Here is a 16,703-nt window from a genome sequence, read left to right as displayed (position 1 = left end):
TACAGCCTGTGTTCATGACGGGGTCAAAAATGTATCCACAGAGAAAAGTGTGAGAATTAGTGCAGTGCTCAGTGCCTGATCAGAAAATACTCAAACACAAATTCAAAAGGACTGCGGTGACACTTACCAATTTATTAGCTCAACCTAGACAAAGCTGACGCGGTATAATACGACAGCCCTTCATTAAATCCTCCTTTACGAAGATTATAATGCTCAGTTTTTATTGAATGTGTTTATGGTCATTTTGGAGGCTGTGATTCGTGGAGCTGTTGAACTGTACTAGGTTATACTGAGAGGTTCCTAATATTCTGTCAACCTTAATCCATATAAACAGGACAGGAAAAAATGTTAGGATCACCTGATTATAACCCTAGATACAGCTCGACAGCACCACAAATTACAGCCTCCAAAAGAACCAGTCAAATAAATCAACATCAAACAGGTTCAATAAAAGCTGAGGATTTGTTGCAGGGCTGTTGTATTATACTGCATCAGATGTATCTGGCTGTATCTAATGAATCATCATGTGAGTGTAGATTAGATTAATCACTGTGCCATGTTCTTTCCCTGAAATGGGCAATCGGTATTTTTACTGAAGAACTTGACTTAAAGCTTCAAAGCTACGACATGTATTTATTTCATCACTGGAGTAACATACAGCTAAGGAAATCACAGACAAATATATTTTTGCATCAGTAAGGAAAATATCTGAAATGATTTACAGACTGTGGCAGCAGTCAGTGTCATTCATTAAAGTAATTTTCTCACTCATACATGGCCATTGAAGGAAACAACAACCGACAAACAACGTTCGATGAAGCATGGTGTAACGTTACCGTAACGCAGCGCTGCATGAATTACTTCCTCCGCCCGTGAATAATGCTAATGCTTTGGTGAGGATGAAAAGTAAACAAAACTGTGCTGATTTACAGCCGCTGTGTCTGAAACAAAACACACTGGGATGCTTTCATCTCAAGTGACCATGCAATGCTGTTGTCCTGCTGTGATAAGCTATTTTCCAATTTGCAGAGCTCTGTCTAAAATACTTCCACATGTCAGGTGACCCAGTGCAGGTTTTGTAGCTGCAGCTTGTGTGCTGCAGTGACGGCGGTTACGTGGATGCATCGCCGCAGCCCTGACTGACTGTCATTTAATGTTTCGCTTTTTCTTCTTGAGAACCACTCATCTAAAAAACACTTCACAGTGGACACGGCACTTCCTCACGTCCTCAGCAATACACATGACAATTGTCCATCAGATGAGCAATTGTTGAGAGAATCAAACAACAGGCAGAGATTCCTCCATTTATAGTTACATTTCTGTCTTAAGTGCTTCAACTTGGGGGTCTTTGCAACAGACATCATTTTTAAACATAAAAGAGGTGGTTTTATCTTCAGCCACAGCTTGTGAGAATATTTGCAGTGAGCAAACAGATAATATTTACTTAATTTAATAAGTGTGTAAACATTATAAAGTTAATATATCAGGTGAAAATGAGGTACTTAGTTCAATGAAATTATAATAAGCTGCAGGTGCTTTAACAACTAAATGTTTGATTCTCTAAAATGCTAGGTAAATTAAAGATTTAAAAGGAAGTAAAATATTTTTCTAGCTTATGGGAATCCATGTTTAATGTTCTTAAGGATTTTAATATATTATTCAGCAGTCTTACACTCTATTTGAGCAGGCATTTTTTTTTATCATAGCAAATTAAATAGTTGCAAGTATAATGCAAATTGTGCAGTAATTATGGGTTGGACTATCCAGGTATTTTCAGGTAATAAATTTGCCTAAAAGATTAGGAAATGCCATGGCAACTTTATTATCCCTTTTTAATGCATGACTTAATTACTCTGGAGTGGAGTGAATCTAATTTGGTTTGCTTTGTAGTGGAGCCATGGTCTTATTATTACATTATCGCAAGTTTAAATATCATTACCAAGTAAGTATTGGACATTGTGAATATGAAGAGAAAGAAAATGGCACAAAAAGAGGAAACAGAGTGAGTTTGTTGAGAGCTCGGGGCTTTTATTTGCATGTTTGAATGGATTGAACTTTTAAGAACTGAATAAACCCATGTTGTGCTAATTGTGTGGGTGGGGTGTAAATGTTATTGATTATTATTATATTTTAGAATTGATTGCATTAGCAGACAGTGACTCTCCCTGCTGATTAATGGACCCAGGAGGTTCAAAATGTATCCATCATTTTACCATTTAATTAATTTACTGTTTAAAGTTAAGATATTTTTTTTTAGAGGAAAAGTGCTGAAGATGTGCTGTTTCCAGCCTCTTCAAGGTAAAATATTTGCTGATAGATTGAATAGATTGAATATCTTTGGATGGTGGACTGATGGTGGCATTTAGTTGCATCTTGTAATCTGTGACGGACACTTCTCACCATTTTTGTGCATTTTTAGACAAAACAATGAATCGATTAATCGAGAAAATAATCGACTGATTAATCGGTAGTGAGAATAACACACTGCATGATTGAATGTGGAGAATGAAGAGTTCTTTTCCACTCTAACCCATGGTAACAATCCTTGAAAGTTTTTCCCACTCCAATTTCATCACATAAGTGTTTGAATATAGTAGAGGAGTAAATGCCCCAATGATGTGGATGAGGAGACAAAAAGATTTTTAATTTGTTTCTGTCAAATGGCCAAGATGGGCCATTTCCAGATTTCTGCTAAATCCAGCTAATCCATATTCTGTAGTTATTCTCCATGTTTTCAGCCCAAGTCATCTGAATGGAGCACAGGGTATATTTTCTGGCATCCTCTGCTGTTCTGTCCTCATTTCTGCCAACCTGTTAAACAAATGAGTGATGAGCTCAAGCCCTGCTGCTGCCTGCCTCCTCCCGCCTGCTGTATTGAAGCGGGCAATGGATGTAATGGAGGGAGGGAGAGAAAAATCAATCTGCCTTTCACAAAGTCTTCATTAGTTTGCCTTTTGTCAAGCAGCTGGGTCAAACCCAAGTGGGCTGCTTCCTACAACCTAGAGAAAGGTCAAGTCAATAAATGTGCGAGTGTGTGTGGTCTGATACAGTTGTGCGAAGCCACATACACACACACACACACCACTGGGAGGGTTGAAAGATGTGTTTAGCAGAATCAGATGAAAAGGAAAAACTTTTGTAACCCTGGATAATATCCACATGAAAATGTGAAAAACGTATTACGTATTCCATTACATTTGCTCCAAGGAAAACATGTTTTCAGCAGCTGCTGAGTGTGAATAGAATTGTGTATAAAAAAAAAAAAAGATTTTAGATGTGCTTTCCATTCACCTCATGATTAAATATGAATCATAGCTTTTGAACACTCATGAGTTGTGCTTCTTTTTTATTGGTTGAATTTAATTAAAAAACAACAACACTTGTCCTAGCTCCGTAACACGTTGATAGCTACTTTGGATCCTTTTCTGGTCCGAAAATAAAAGTAATTATATCACCAAGACATCAGTGTTCATGTTTTGATTGTAACGTCTTTGCTGTCAATAACGGTGCTCCCACTGGAGAGTTATCTTACTACCAGAACCAGGTTTTTAACCAAACACTCAGTTGCAGATATAGACCCCCCCCCCCTTTTCACTGTCATCATTCTTTCCTCTCTTCCTCAGATTGCCGTCAGCTAATATTGATTAGTGTGTAACGTTGCTGTGCAGGTAGGCTTGGTCTGTTGACCGCATTATCAACACTGAGCACCGTTAAACACCAATCAGGCTGTTGGGAACGACGCATTTTATGACCCGTCAGGTTAGTGAGTCTTGGCACTGGCTCGACTTGTTAGGAGTGCGGGGATCAATTAGGTATAGACAAGGTCTGATGGGAAATTTCTTTTTTCTTTTTTTTTTTTTTTATGGGCCTGAATTTATTGACTTGGACTTTACTCAGTGGCTCATTGATTAGTCATTGGTGGAATATTCAGTTTTTTATGATGACTATATTGAATTTTTCTTTGTAGGATCCTTGTGATTGATTCAAAGTAGTTAAGAGAATCTGATGTGTGAAGAATGTGTGTAAATTGACTTCATCAGTGTTATCTCCCAGCCAGTGTACCCAATACATGTGGAACAGCTGTATGGTTTCTGGACTGCTCTTTGCTCTGTGACTCAATACTGTTGTGGAAGAAAACATTTGTATGACTAAAAGGAAAAACCAAGGTCACTTCCACACCTGTGTTTTGATTGATTTGTGCTGAACCAAGGAAAAAATGTTAAATTGTAGCCTTTCTATCTGTGGTGTGTTTTGTGTTTTTACATTGGCTTTTCACCAGTGAACCAAGAGCTGTTGGCGTGAAGTCACTGATTGGACAGTTTTGGTGATGTTATCCTGAATAATCATTATGGCTCTCAATACTGGGGAAAGCAGACTGGTCACTGACAAGTCATGCAGCACTTAACTGCTCCTTATCTGTATATTTATGTTCCCTGGTGTCACACAGCATACATTAAGAAACAGTTGATTGTTATTAGTCACAACTCCAGGGTATCGGTAAAAACAAACAAGAGATGTCTTGTCTTGTAACTGCCAAAACGCCCACAGAGTAGGACTGAAGCACGGACAGATCACTTTTAGCTTTTGAATTCATGCTGAAATCACACATCTGCCCTCTCAAAATCTGCTTTTAATCTGCTTCACACCAAAAAAAACCCCCAAAAAACCAACACCAGAATCTGGTTGAAAGCAGCCCAAGACCCACAAGCCCGAATGAACCAATCCAAGTGGAAAGACACACAAGGGATATTCAGTGTTAGGCGTGAAAGTACCTTAAGCTCCATATTAACTTTGTACTGATCAAATCAGTTCACTTCTTCACCCTCCAGCCTCCACTATCTGCAAACATTGTAGAATAATATTGCATTGTTTGCCTGTTGTTGAAGAAAATCAATTATTGCTTTTGGCGATACTGATCATGAAACTGCTTGAAGATATGACTTTCATCCTCTGTTTTGGTGTTGGTGTTCGGTGCTGTTGCCTTGCTCTTTGTCTCATTGCTAACTTTTAGTGTTGAGAATGAATGGTTTGGATGTTTGCTTGTGGGACTTAGGAGATATTAATCTTAATGACCAATCAGATGAAAACTAAACTCTGTTCTTTAACTGCAGCCATTCCTGTTGCTCACTGTATTTGGTACTGTTATTTCCTGTTTCTTTTAAATACAAAGCTAACCTTTTACCCTCCTTTGTGTTTGGGGCCAAAATGGACTGTAGGATGCAGTGCTACTAAATTGCTTCCTCTAAGAGGGCAGGAAAAATGCACTTCCCTTTATTTAGCTGGAGAAGCTTTGATTTGTTCATCAGTGGTGGAGGAAAGGTCTTAAAATGGAAGAGAAAACCCAATTCTTTCAACAAAGACTACTAACTACCAACTCAGGCAGCGTGCGTGATAAAGCTGACTGTGTCATTCATTATTGACAAACTACTTTCCTTTTAGTTTTGTCATAATAATGTTTTACAAAAACACAAACATGACATGAAACTTGTTTTCAGCAAACTGTAGTTGTGGGCAGTTTGTTGCTGTTTCTTATGCCTGGGAAGTGTTTGATAGTTTTACTTGATCCCTTTTTGCTGGTGGTGGTGCAGCAGCTGCAGCTAGCCATCATGGAAAAGTATTAAACCCACTTCTGTCAGTATAGACTGTGGGGAGGCAGCGTCCCCTTTTCCAACAACACAATACTGACCCATATATAGTTGCTGAAATACTAAACCGCTTAGGAAATCCCTCACTGATCCCTGAGGAACCGGTCCCTAGGCGGAGAGAAGGATATTGTCCTCTGTCTCCAAGCAGCGAGAACATGCGAGGAGACAAGGTGGAAAAATGGTTCGGTGGTGGGGTTTGTTGCAAAGCTGCATGGGTCAGGAAACAAGTTTTGTAAGCAGAAATGTCAGGGCCTCTGTAGGCTCTATCTTTTTAAAGATTTGTACCACTGCAAAAAAGATATGTGACACCAAAAAGCTTGTTTTCTGCTTAACTAAGTCAACTCACAGGGGAAATCCAGGTTGATGGGATTGTCACAGCACAACCTGTCCTCAGGGCTGATTGCATATGCATTTGTGTTGAATATTGTTATGATAACGCAATTTTCTGCAGCAATTAAAAGGGAAAGAACACATTGGCCCTCTTGCAGCTGTAGAGATTATGAAGGGAGCAAACAAGGAAATCAGATGATGTTGTAGAAGTCGATCCTGTGCCCAAACCCTAACCAAGCCATGACTGTTTCATAAGCTTAACTGCATGTTTATTATTGAAACCATGGTGGTGAAGGTCTAGTACATCTGCTGCTATGGGTTGCATTAGATAATAGGGACTTGTACAGTCATTCTGGTTGTTGTTATTTGTGGAAAGATTGGCCTTTGTTTACCTTCTCATGGCTTACCACCTCTTTTCACTTCTGCAAAATCTATCAGCTGCACCACCAACATCAGAGAGAAATGTGCTCCTCATCATGACACTGCAGCTCACTGAGAAAATTGCTGCACCTGGGTTACTGGCCATTATATTTGTAATTCAAATTATTTGTACCTAGACTCATTTGCATGCTGCACTTTAGTTAATACTGCAGACGCAGGTGGGACAGAATGCAACCGCAATTGCTTTTGTGCTGTGCCTGGAAAAGACTATTCTAATGGTGGCCCGTTCGAGCCGTCAAACGCAGGCGTCGTTAATAACACTGATAATGGCTTTATTGCAATCTGCCAGTTGCCGGCTCACTGACACCTAACAGACCAGCCTTCATTAACATCATTATCTGCACCTGTGGTTTTCACAGTTTGACTAGCATAAATGTCTGTTGTGAGAAAGGTCTGGTAGATGATCCTGGTCAGTGAACTTGTTCACTAGTCCCGAGCTTAAGTGAGACACAATCTTGACAATCATCTGTTGTATATAAGCTGAAATTGAGCCTTTTATCCTTTTCATTATCTCTGGTGTCTCCTTTTTCCATATGTTTTCCGATGTAGGACTTGTAGTGGTGTAATGGTGCGTGGAAGCTCCCAGCGTCTTCTCTAATGTAAATGCAGCCCCCAGGGTTGAGTGCATTTGAAAATGTCATTTCTATTTCATGATGTTTAATGTGTCAAACTTTGCATCCTCAGTCTCTGTATCCATCTCGTAAGATTTTCAGTTTCTTTCCTCTGTCTCTGAAAGTGTCTCTGAAAGTAGTATGACTTGGATGACATAAGAAGCTATATTTTTTTCTTGATGCTTGTTTCTGCCAACTTGATCACAGTGAATGTTTAATGCAACCTTATTTATTCCAATGAGAGGCTGTGCGAGTGTATCTAAACCAGTGCATATGGTTATGGGAACTAGCAGCAATGGCTTTCTGGGCTCAGAGATAGGGATGAAAGAGATGCAGTAATATTTATTACAGAGGTGCACACAGTTTCTAACGTCCTCGCACAGAGAGGGGGCGAGGAAGATAGGGGGTGGGTATACGGGGAGATATTAAACTCAGGACAGCATAAACACAGACATGCCTGGTAAACAACCCCCGAGCAACAGAGTCAACACCATATGAAAAGGGGAAAGTTATACATGTTTCAACTGCTTGTTATAGCACACAGAAGAACTTTATCAATTTTAACTTTTAATGACATCAAAGACACGCTTCTCTCTACTTCTTCTTTGTTGCTTCATCAGTTTCTTGAACTGTTTTGAAAACTGTCTGAATGAATTGCTGCTGTTTTGCTCAGTTTTCTCAGTCTGTTCCTGCACCTGTAGCTGCACTGAACTGACTAAGATGACAGGGATCTGCTCCAGCTCACATATGTGATAATTCACCTTAATTCTCTGCTCTCTCTGACCATTTGACCACTCTTGCAGCCGTGGGATACTGCAGGCCCACAGTAAAAACCTTTTACATGTGAAGCACCTGTGGCTACATTAGCAGCTGCTTAAATAAATATTAAACAGAACTCTCTCTTTAAAAAATGTTTTTGCTTCTCTCAGTGACCAACTGCTGTAATATAATAGTATGTTCACATGAAGCCATTTGATGCATAAACTGGATAAACTGTTGGGAGCACCTCCTGCATGGTGGTCGTCAAAATGTTTTCATAAACAGGAAGTCACAAGTTATATAAGTGCTGCAAAATAAAAGGACAGTAAAGGAAATGGTAAATGATATCATATCTGTGCCTGTATACCATGTGGGAAGGATATCTGTCAGTGGCCTCATTATTTTGCTGAATTAAAAGCTTAATTAAACAGCAAACTTTGATAAGATAAGAACTATTAAAGCCGTTTAATGCCCACACAGAGCAGAACTGACTTTCTACTTGGAGGAACTATGCTCCTCAGGGATGATGAAGCATCTGTTTGTAAAACAACACTGTAAAGAGCACTTCCTGTCAGCAATGTCACAGATGTCACGGCAGCTTTCACTCCATCGTGACTCTGAGAGCTGTTCACAGTGTGACAGAGGCTAACACCAGCACTGAAGCGCTGAAGCACTTCGCAATCAAACCAATTAATCTCAGTGACTTTTCTCATGGAATATTTGATGTTCAGGAAACTGATTGAACTTCAAAGTGACAACTCAACAGTTTTCTGAAGATTGAGTGGAAAATCATTTATGGCCTGCTGAGCCCTCTCCATTATCATCACAGGGCAAAGAATGCATCTCTCTTCTTCCTCAGTGGTTCTTCAGTGGTTTGTTTACTATTTGGTTTTGCTTCCTTGCATCTTGTTGATTATTCTATCTTTATTTAAAAAAAATTATTTTATGGACATAATTTCACTGTCATTTTACTTATTTTTTCTTCTTTAATTGGAGCAGTTAAGAAAGTGATCCATGTTATTTCTGCACTTTGTCGTTTGCTGCCTTCACTTGTTGTGTTTGTGTGTGTTGTGACCCGGGGGTTTCGCCTCACTATCTCACTCTGTCTTTATCTTCCTCCTCTTGAAATAGCAGGAAGTGTGTGTGTGTGCGTGTGTGTGCGTGCATGCGTGCTATGCTCATGTTTGCTGGGGTCCACAATGCCAATTGGCTGTTTGATGTCCTTATCTTCCTGACAGCCATATTGTCACCTTCCCGTCCTCTGTCTCTCTCACCCTCTCTCTGACTATCCCTCTCTTTACACACACACACACACACACACACACACACACCTGTTACAAGGGCGTTAGTCACAAGTGTTTCTGTAGAGACAAATTATCAGAGGATTCGGTTTCAGCTTCGCTTTCACCACAGCAGCCCCTGTGGACACACACACACACACCTTTTTCCTCTTTCCTGTCTTACACACATTCCCTCAGTTACAGATTACTTGAGACACCCTGGAGCAAACAGGGTCATTAACCCTTAGATCTTTGCACAGCAGTTAATGATTTGCCATCATCATTCAGTGTGCAACAGCAGTAAAGTACACCCACCGGGGCAATGCCAGGTTTTCATTTTGGGGACATTAAAAGGAAGCCTCAGTGGACTTGTGTACCTCTGTGCTCATCTGTGGTGGCATACCACTTGGTTGGGCCTTATTGTGGTGTTGTTAACACGTATTTATCTTTGCGGCAGTGAACTGCTGTTTGTCATGCTGCCCAGTAAGCAGCTGCCACCTTTGGAAAGGACTCACCTCTTTCACACAGCTCCCTCTGGAGCCACATAAGGCTTCATACAGCTTTTTTCATGTATGCATTAGCTCTGCAGTGGACTTTGATCTGTTTGAATTCCACTTTAATGACATGTGTGAATTTCTACTGGAGATTTCCCAAAAACAAAATTATAAAAGATGAAAATTATTTTGGATTTCAGAGAAAAAATACATCAAACGTAAGGTTTTTCTAGGAGTGAGCAGTCAGGAAGATGTGCAGTAAATCCTTGTCTCTGACTACTCCAGCTCTGAGTGATGCTTAAAAGTTACTCCTACACTGTTCTCACTTTTGGCAAAGAACTTTTTATACTCCTAAGTTGGGTCCTCAGAGCTTTCTTGAGTGTAGTTCTTGAAAGTTTGATAGATTGGCGCTTTGGTGACTGAAGGCCATAGTCAGTCTGGAGGACAGTAAGGAGCCATAAACTCAGGATACAGTATAAAGTTTGAGGAGATCAAGAATTTTGTATGTCATTAAAAGCACCTTCATGTAAAAGCATGATGCATGATTCACATTATTTTCATAGTCATGTAAAAAAACACACAAATTTCAGTGTTTCTGCCACTTCTGCAGTGTCATGCAGTCATAATGCAGAGGGCTTTTAATTTGAAAAAACGGATACAGGAAGTTTAACTTGCCATCATTAAGTTAGATATATATTTATAACCTGACCCTGGTGGGCTGCCGTGCTCCAGGACAGGGTTCAGTTCACCGACCTGATCTTATAAATTACTTCATATTTTAATGCTCACATACTCACTGCTCTTGACCAAGCTCTAATCCACATTAGTCACCAAAAAACAACAAAGTGCTGTCCTTCATTGTTGCACTGTGGTGAATCATGTATTGTTTGTGCCTGTGTGTTTGTCTTTTTATTCCCTGCTGCTTTGTGTTAGCATGCTATAACACAATTTCTCCTCCATTAGCTGTCCTGCTGTCAGGAAACAAGCTGCAGAGAGGGGAGGACATGATACTGGCTGTGCGTGCGTGTGTGTGTGTTCTGAGGATATGCGCCTGTGCTTGTATGTCATCAGTGAACACAACACAGTTATTAGTTCACTGGCTGAGGCAGATCAATAGGAGAGGTGGAGCAGGGGGGACAACAGAGAATAGGAATGAACTGAAGAGCGAGAGAAGAGGTGGTGACTCTCCACTCAGGGTGATTGTCAACACTTCTCACAGCCTTTCTGTCGAAAATAATCTGTGTGTGTGTGTGTGTGTGTGTGTGTGTGTGTGTGTGTGTGTGTGTGTGCGCGCGCGTGCGTGTGTGTGCGTGCGTGTGCATGTGTGTCTGGATACTCTTGAGATGAGAGCAGGTGTGCATGTGCTTAAGATTTTCCTGCTAGATTGGGCATGATGCTGGTGCCCTAGAAAAGCATTGCACCTTAAACATAGAGCCAATTAACATGGAGCTATTGTATGTCTGAAATAGCTTCAGCCGCCACAGCCTAATAACAGTGGTCAGCCTAGAAAATCCCGAGCAGTTAATCCAATTAGAGTCAACACATAGGGATCCTGAACATTAAATCCAATGAGTTAATACACAGAAATGTTTCGTTTTCTGAGACACACTGACATTTACACATTTTAACATTTTAATTACACTGAATTAGGGAACAGCAGCATGTATGTTGTGATTGGCTGTCGGTTTGCACAGTTTGTCAGAATGTAATTCAGATGACAGTTGAGAAGATCCTACCCTGATACCAGATCTGTACATTTTCACCTAGGTCTTAGATTTTATCATTCAATTCAAGAAAGTTGAGTAAGAATATATTAGCAGGCTATGGAAGAGGGCGTGGCTTTGCTGGCTTGCTAACATGTCCTAGCTAGCGATACGAACAAACATTAGTGGCTATTAAAATCCCTTTTTGTCCTCATATCTTTTCTTTGTGTCAAAATGCTAAGAGCTACTTAAAGTTGGAGTTAGCACAGGAGTCAGCCAGCCTGACTACTTAGCCTGTTAGCCTCTGTCTGCTAAAAGGATAACACATGGGCTGGGATGAAGAGACACAGATTGTCTTAAGTAAACTGATGACTTAAGTAACACCCTGGCCTTTGTGTCTTGGGACGTGTCCATGGTGTAACAGAGGAAGAGGTTCAGCTCCCTGCTCACAAAAAATGTGAATCTGGTGAAGAGGACTCTACCTTGTTGTTGTATCATTGCTAATTACCAGCACGTTGTAACACAAACAGCACGTATTCTCAGTAATAACATGCTTAAAGTGTCCTTGCTGTATTCTGACTAGTGTTACATCAGAGCGGCTGGATGTATCGATCAGCTTGGCCAAATCAAATCCTCCTCCCACCGTAAAAAAGCAAAGACAAATGCAACAAATTGAGACAGAATGATCGAGTGATGATGCTAATGGATGATAGACATGGTGTATAGTTAATAATGGACTCTGATTCTTATAGTAAATGGACTGCACTCATATAGTGCTTTTCTAGTCAAAGCGCTTTACACAGCAAGCCACATTCACCCATTCACTCACACATGCACACAGCACTTCTACTGAGCCTGCAGTGCTTCTGTCTATCACACACACACTGTGGGTTCAGTATCTTGCTCACGGACACGACATGCAGACTGGAGGAGCCGGGGATCGAACCACTGCTCGGACAACCTGCTCTACCTCCCTGCCCCTTATGAGTGCAATATACTCACCGAAATAATAATGTTAATGGCTAACATATCTCATTAAGATATATGAAATCTTGGTATTGTTGTTTATGCTATTTGAAATAACACCCTTTCTGGATATCCAGAGCTAATATGTTTACAGTGTAAACTTTGAAGACCATTTTCTGTCTTCTTGATCTCAGCAGCCTTGGACAGATGTTGGAACAGCTCTAGTCCTCCTCATGTAATGCAGTGCGGTGCGTTGAGTGGAACAAGAGTATTTGAGTAGATCTCTTAATGTGACATGCATATAGGAGCAGTAATTAGCAGGCTCACTAGCTGTAATTAGTGGGTTTAAATGGAGGGAAGCTATCGCTGGCTGTCCTTTTGATGTGTGTGGGAGATGTTATGCAAACGAAGTGGCTTTTGTTCTGTGTTTGTGTGTGTGTGTGCGTTCAAAAGAAGGCCACATGTAAAGATAGAGCATTGTTTTTCATGTCACGAGACGTCTACCTGCCAGAGGAGGTTAAACCAACGCTCAACCTGTCGAAGGTTGAAATGAAAGAAACAATACATGTATGTAACATGTCCAAATGAGTGTGCGTGGTCTTTGTACAACGGTGAGAGATGCAGATGCAGCAGAGGGAATGAAAAGTAACCGTGCTAATTATGCTTTCTCTGTTCCTTTGCTCCACAGTATGGTGTATTCACATATGCAGTGGAATCTAATAACAGTTGTTCTGTGAAAAGCATGAAATCAGGGTCTATTCATGCACAACGGTGCTCAGCTTGCATGATGTAACCTGCTGAGACATTGTTTGAGACATTGTCAGTCAAGCACACTGTGCGAATAAGTGAATGAACTCTAAATGCACATATTCATTGCTCTTTCCAAGTGTTCACAGTGAGCATCTGCATGTGGTGTTTTTAAACACACAAAATTGATGTTAGCATTAAATCGGTAATAAAGTGTTTCAAAAAATATCTCATCATGATATATAATGAGATGTTTGTGATTATGTTCCACCTCCTGCCCTGGAGGCATCTTCAAGCATCACCTCGCTTGCAGAAGACGCCTCCTGATACTTGTTGGTGCACACAACAGCTACAAGTTGTTAGAATTAAAATCCCATTAATCTGAGGAGCCGATAAACAAAAACTTAATCATCAGCTTTGATTATTGTTAAGGTCATTGATCAAACAAAAATAGCTGACATTTTCAGGATTCAGCTTCTTAAATTTGAGAACTTGAGACTTTTAGGCTTCAGACTGAAAAACAGTAAGAACATGTTGTGGAACTCATAAAGAGCATTTTCTAACATTTTATCAACTAAATAATGAATTAACCAAGAAGAACAAAATAAATGTTTTGTAAAGTGGATACGATCAATTGATTGAGAAGATCAATCAGCACCTATTATGATAATTGTTTTAATTGTGAATCATTTTTTAATTAAAAATTCCCTGTTTACAGCTCCAGTTTTGTTCCACATGGAAGGCTTTGCTGGTTTCCTCAGACTTCTACAATAATAAGCTGAATATCTCTGGGTACTCAGCTGTTGGTTGGACAAAAAAACACATTTGAAGAATTCACCTTGGACTTCAAGAAACATTTTTCACAGTTTTCTGACATTTTTACACCACATGATTAATTGATTAATAGAGATGATAATCCGCAGACAAGCGAAAAAGCCAACAGTTGCACCCCCAGTTGTAACACTGCTGTTATTCATTCTGGAGCTAATGGGCTAATGCAGCATCCTGTAGACGGGGCTGTCTGTTTCCACAGCCTCCACTTAACATGATCTAAGGGTGCCCTTTTTTTTAAATGTTTTTTGTAATATAGCAAAGCTTTTCATGGTGTAGGTATCAAAGATTCATTTATATTTCATACAACCTCACTTAAGGTTGTCTTGCTCTCACTGTGTATGTGCAGCAGTGTAGCAGTACTGGAAAGCAGATTTCCAGACTCGTTTCCTGCTCGACCGACTTACTAAATGGCTCGCTCGATGATTGACTGCTTCACTGGCTTACATTACTAACTTTGGTTTCCTGGGCAACTGGTCGCACTGACTGGGTGATTTGTTGACTTGCTGGTTTCCTGCTTGCTGTGGTCATTTGTAGCCACCTTTCAAATAACCACAGGTAATTGTTGTTATTTTTAGTGAGTGTCTGTCCTGGATTCAGCTATCTAACAGTGAGTCAGCAGCAGTAACACAAGTAACTGTGCCACTCAGCTCTGCTGGTTGTCGTCTTTTAACACAGACACACACACATGCAAACTAGTGTGCACACATGCATTTATGCTTGAAACAGGACAGAGTGTGTATTGTACAATTATATGATCTCATGGGAGAGACTGTGCAGGCTGTGCATCAGCTTCAGTATCCCTTTGCTGAATGCTTGTGTATGTGATGTACTATATTCAGGTGAACAAAGCCTGGATTGTGGTGCATGTGGCAAGTAGTCAACCCATAAACGCTATAGGTTACAGCATAGTACCACACTGAAGTGTGTGCGAACAGATTTTCCATCTGAAGGTGGAGGATAAAGGGTTTTAGTGTGTCTAATCCAGAGGCAGGTTTTAGAAAGCTCTGGGACAATGCTATATAACCTGGATTAGCAGGACAGACACATGCAGAGCTGGAGGAGGAGCCACATCTGAGACTGAAATGAGAAACTAGTGTTCATGCTGCTATTGAGCCTCCAGCCAACACCATATTAGAATGAGACGAAACTTCAGTCACTCCTGCTGGGGACTGGGCAGCAGATAATGGGACTCAGCAGAGGAAAATGTTCCCATTCACAGGGAACTGAGTGATGTTTGGGTTTTGTTTTTAGTGGGGATGAGTGAATCAATCAGCCATTGATCATAATTGTCTGGCAGACATTTTAAATAGGTAATTTTCCACCTGATGTACAGAATAACATCATTAAGAAAACTCTACTCGGAATGATTAATGTCCTGCAACAAAATATTTGTCTTACTTATCTTGATTTTATTATTATTTAAAGCTCCCATATTATATAAAGTGAGAAGACATATCTTTTTAACTATCAAGCAGGTCTAAGTTCTATATTAATACTGTGAAAGTATCAAAGCCTCAGTCCACAGAGAAATGCACACAGCCTGTATTCAGAAACTGAGCCTTAAAATGAGCCGTCAGGACTTCTGTAACTTTGTGATGTCACAACAAAGCAGCCACTGCTCTCAGCCATGCCCCAACCACAACCCATCTGGACCCACCATTCAGCAGGATTTGGTTACTCTGAATATTTACCTGAAACCTGCTATACCTGTTGTTACTAGAGCTCAAGAGAGAAGCCTGATTCAATGTAACATATTATATATATTATATATCATATGATATATGAGCTGATTTAATAGGGTGTCATGTTAATGCAAACAAGTAAATAAAAAATAATTTATAATGCTCAAAGGTTTTTTTTTAACGCTTCACTTCACTTCATATGCACTGCATGTTGTTTTCCAACATGTTGAAAAAATTTCTACTTGTGTCATTTAATTATGTTCCTCATTGATTTCAGCTTGGTCCAAACACACTGCTCATTAATTTCAGAGCCCCAGGCTTAAGCCTCTCCCATTTTGATTGGATTTGAGGCTTTTTAGCAGGGATGTTCAAGTAGTGAGAAAACGTAATTTCACATCTTGGAGAGAGGTATTGAATAAAGGGTGTCTGCTCAGTCCACTCAAATTATCTGGTTTCATTTGTAGCTGCTTTGTAGGACATAAGAACTGCAGTGTTAAACCTGTGCATGACACAACAGTGAGGAAGATTACAACCCTGATTTAAATGGAATTAATTTGAGATGATAGGGGCCAGCACATGCAGCCTCTTTAGATGGTCACTAACTATAACTGTGCAGTAGTAGCAACATGACTCAGTAGTAGACATGTTGTGTAACCACAAAGACCATGATCAGATCTCCTGCTGAGGAGAGCTTTTCTTGAAACATAGATGCAACTTTCAGATTCAGTGCAAACGACTGTGAAAGGAAACGTACATGATGGTCAGATAAAAGGAGGTTCATTGAAAGAAATCAAGATCTCACATGGCTTTGGTTGCTACATCAAGGAAGTAAACAAATTCAGACCCAGGCCTGTAAATTGGTGCTGTCTGATGTACTGATGCATCGTATTGATTTGTAATGTATCATTGGTTGATTTAATTTAAATCAACCAATTTGACGGTCAAATTTAAAGTATTTGACCGTCAGAAAGTGCATCAGAAACTATTTTGATGATTGATTGTTTGGTTAACAAGTTTTGTTTGAGAATAAATACCAGAAGTTGTCTAGTTGCAACATGTCTTCGTCGTCATTTTCATTAAACTGAGTCCGGGTCTCAGACTGTTGCTCGAATGAAACAAGACATTTTTGTCTTAGTCTTGTCTCATGTCAACTTGGGCTTCTGGAAAACGTAATCAGCTTAATTTTTTTCCTGACATTTTAGCGACTGAAT

General features: G+C 40.0%; 1 protein-coding gene across 1 annotated transcript in view; it reads left to right on the top strand.

Annotated features, from left to right (window-relative positions):
• The window catches only part of man1a1 (mannosidase, alpha, class 1A, member 1), a 142,347-nt gene that overhangs the window by 16,765 nt on the left and 108,879 nt on the right, over window positions 1-16,703 (top strand). The gene's annotated exons all lie outside the window — the stretch shown is intronic.

Source organism: Trachinotus anak, unplaced genomic scaffold (genome assembly GCF_046630095.1).
Source record: "Trachinotus anak isolate AG129_WGS33_773 ecotype Australia unplaced genomic scaffold, CSIRO_AGI_Tana_v1 ptg000031l, whole genome shotgun sequence".
Lineage (NCBI taxonomy): Eukaryota > Metazoa > Chordata > Actinopteri > Carangiformes > Carangidae > Trachinotus > Trachinotus anak.
The sequence above is the reverse complement of the archived record's forward strand: the minus strand, read 5'-3'. Positions and strand labels throughout refer to the sequence as shown.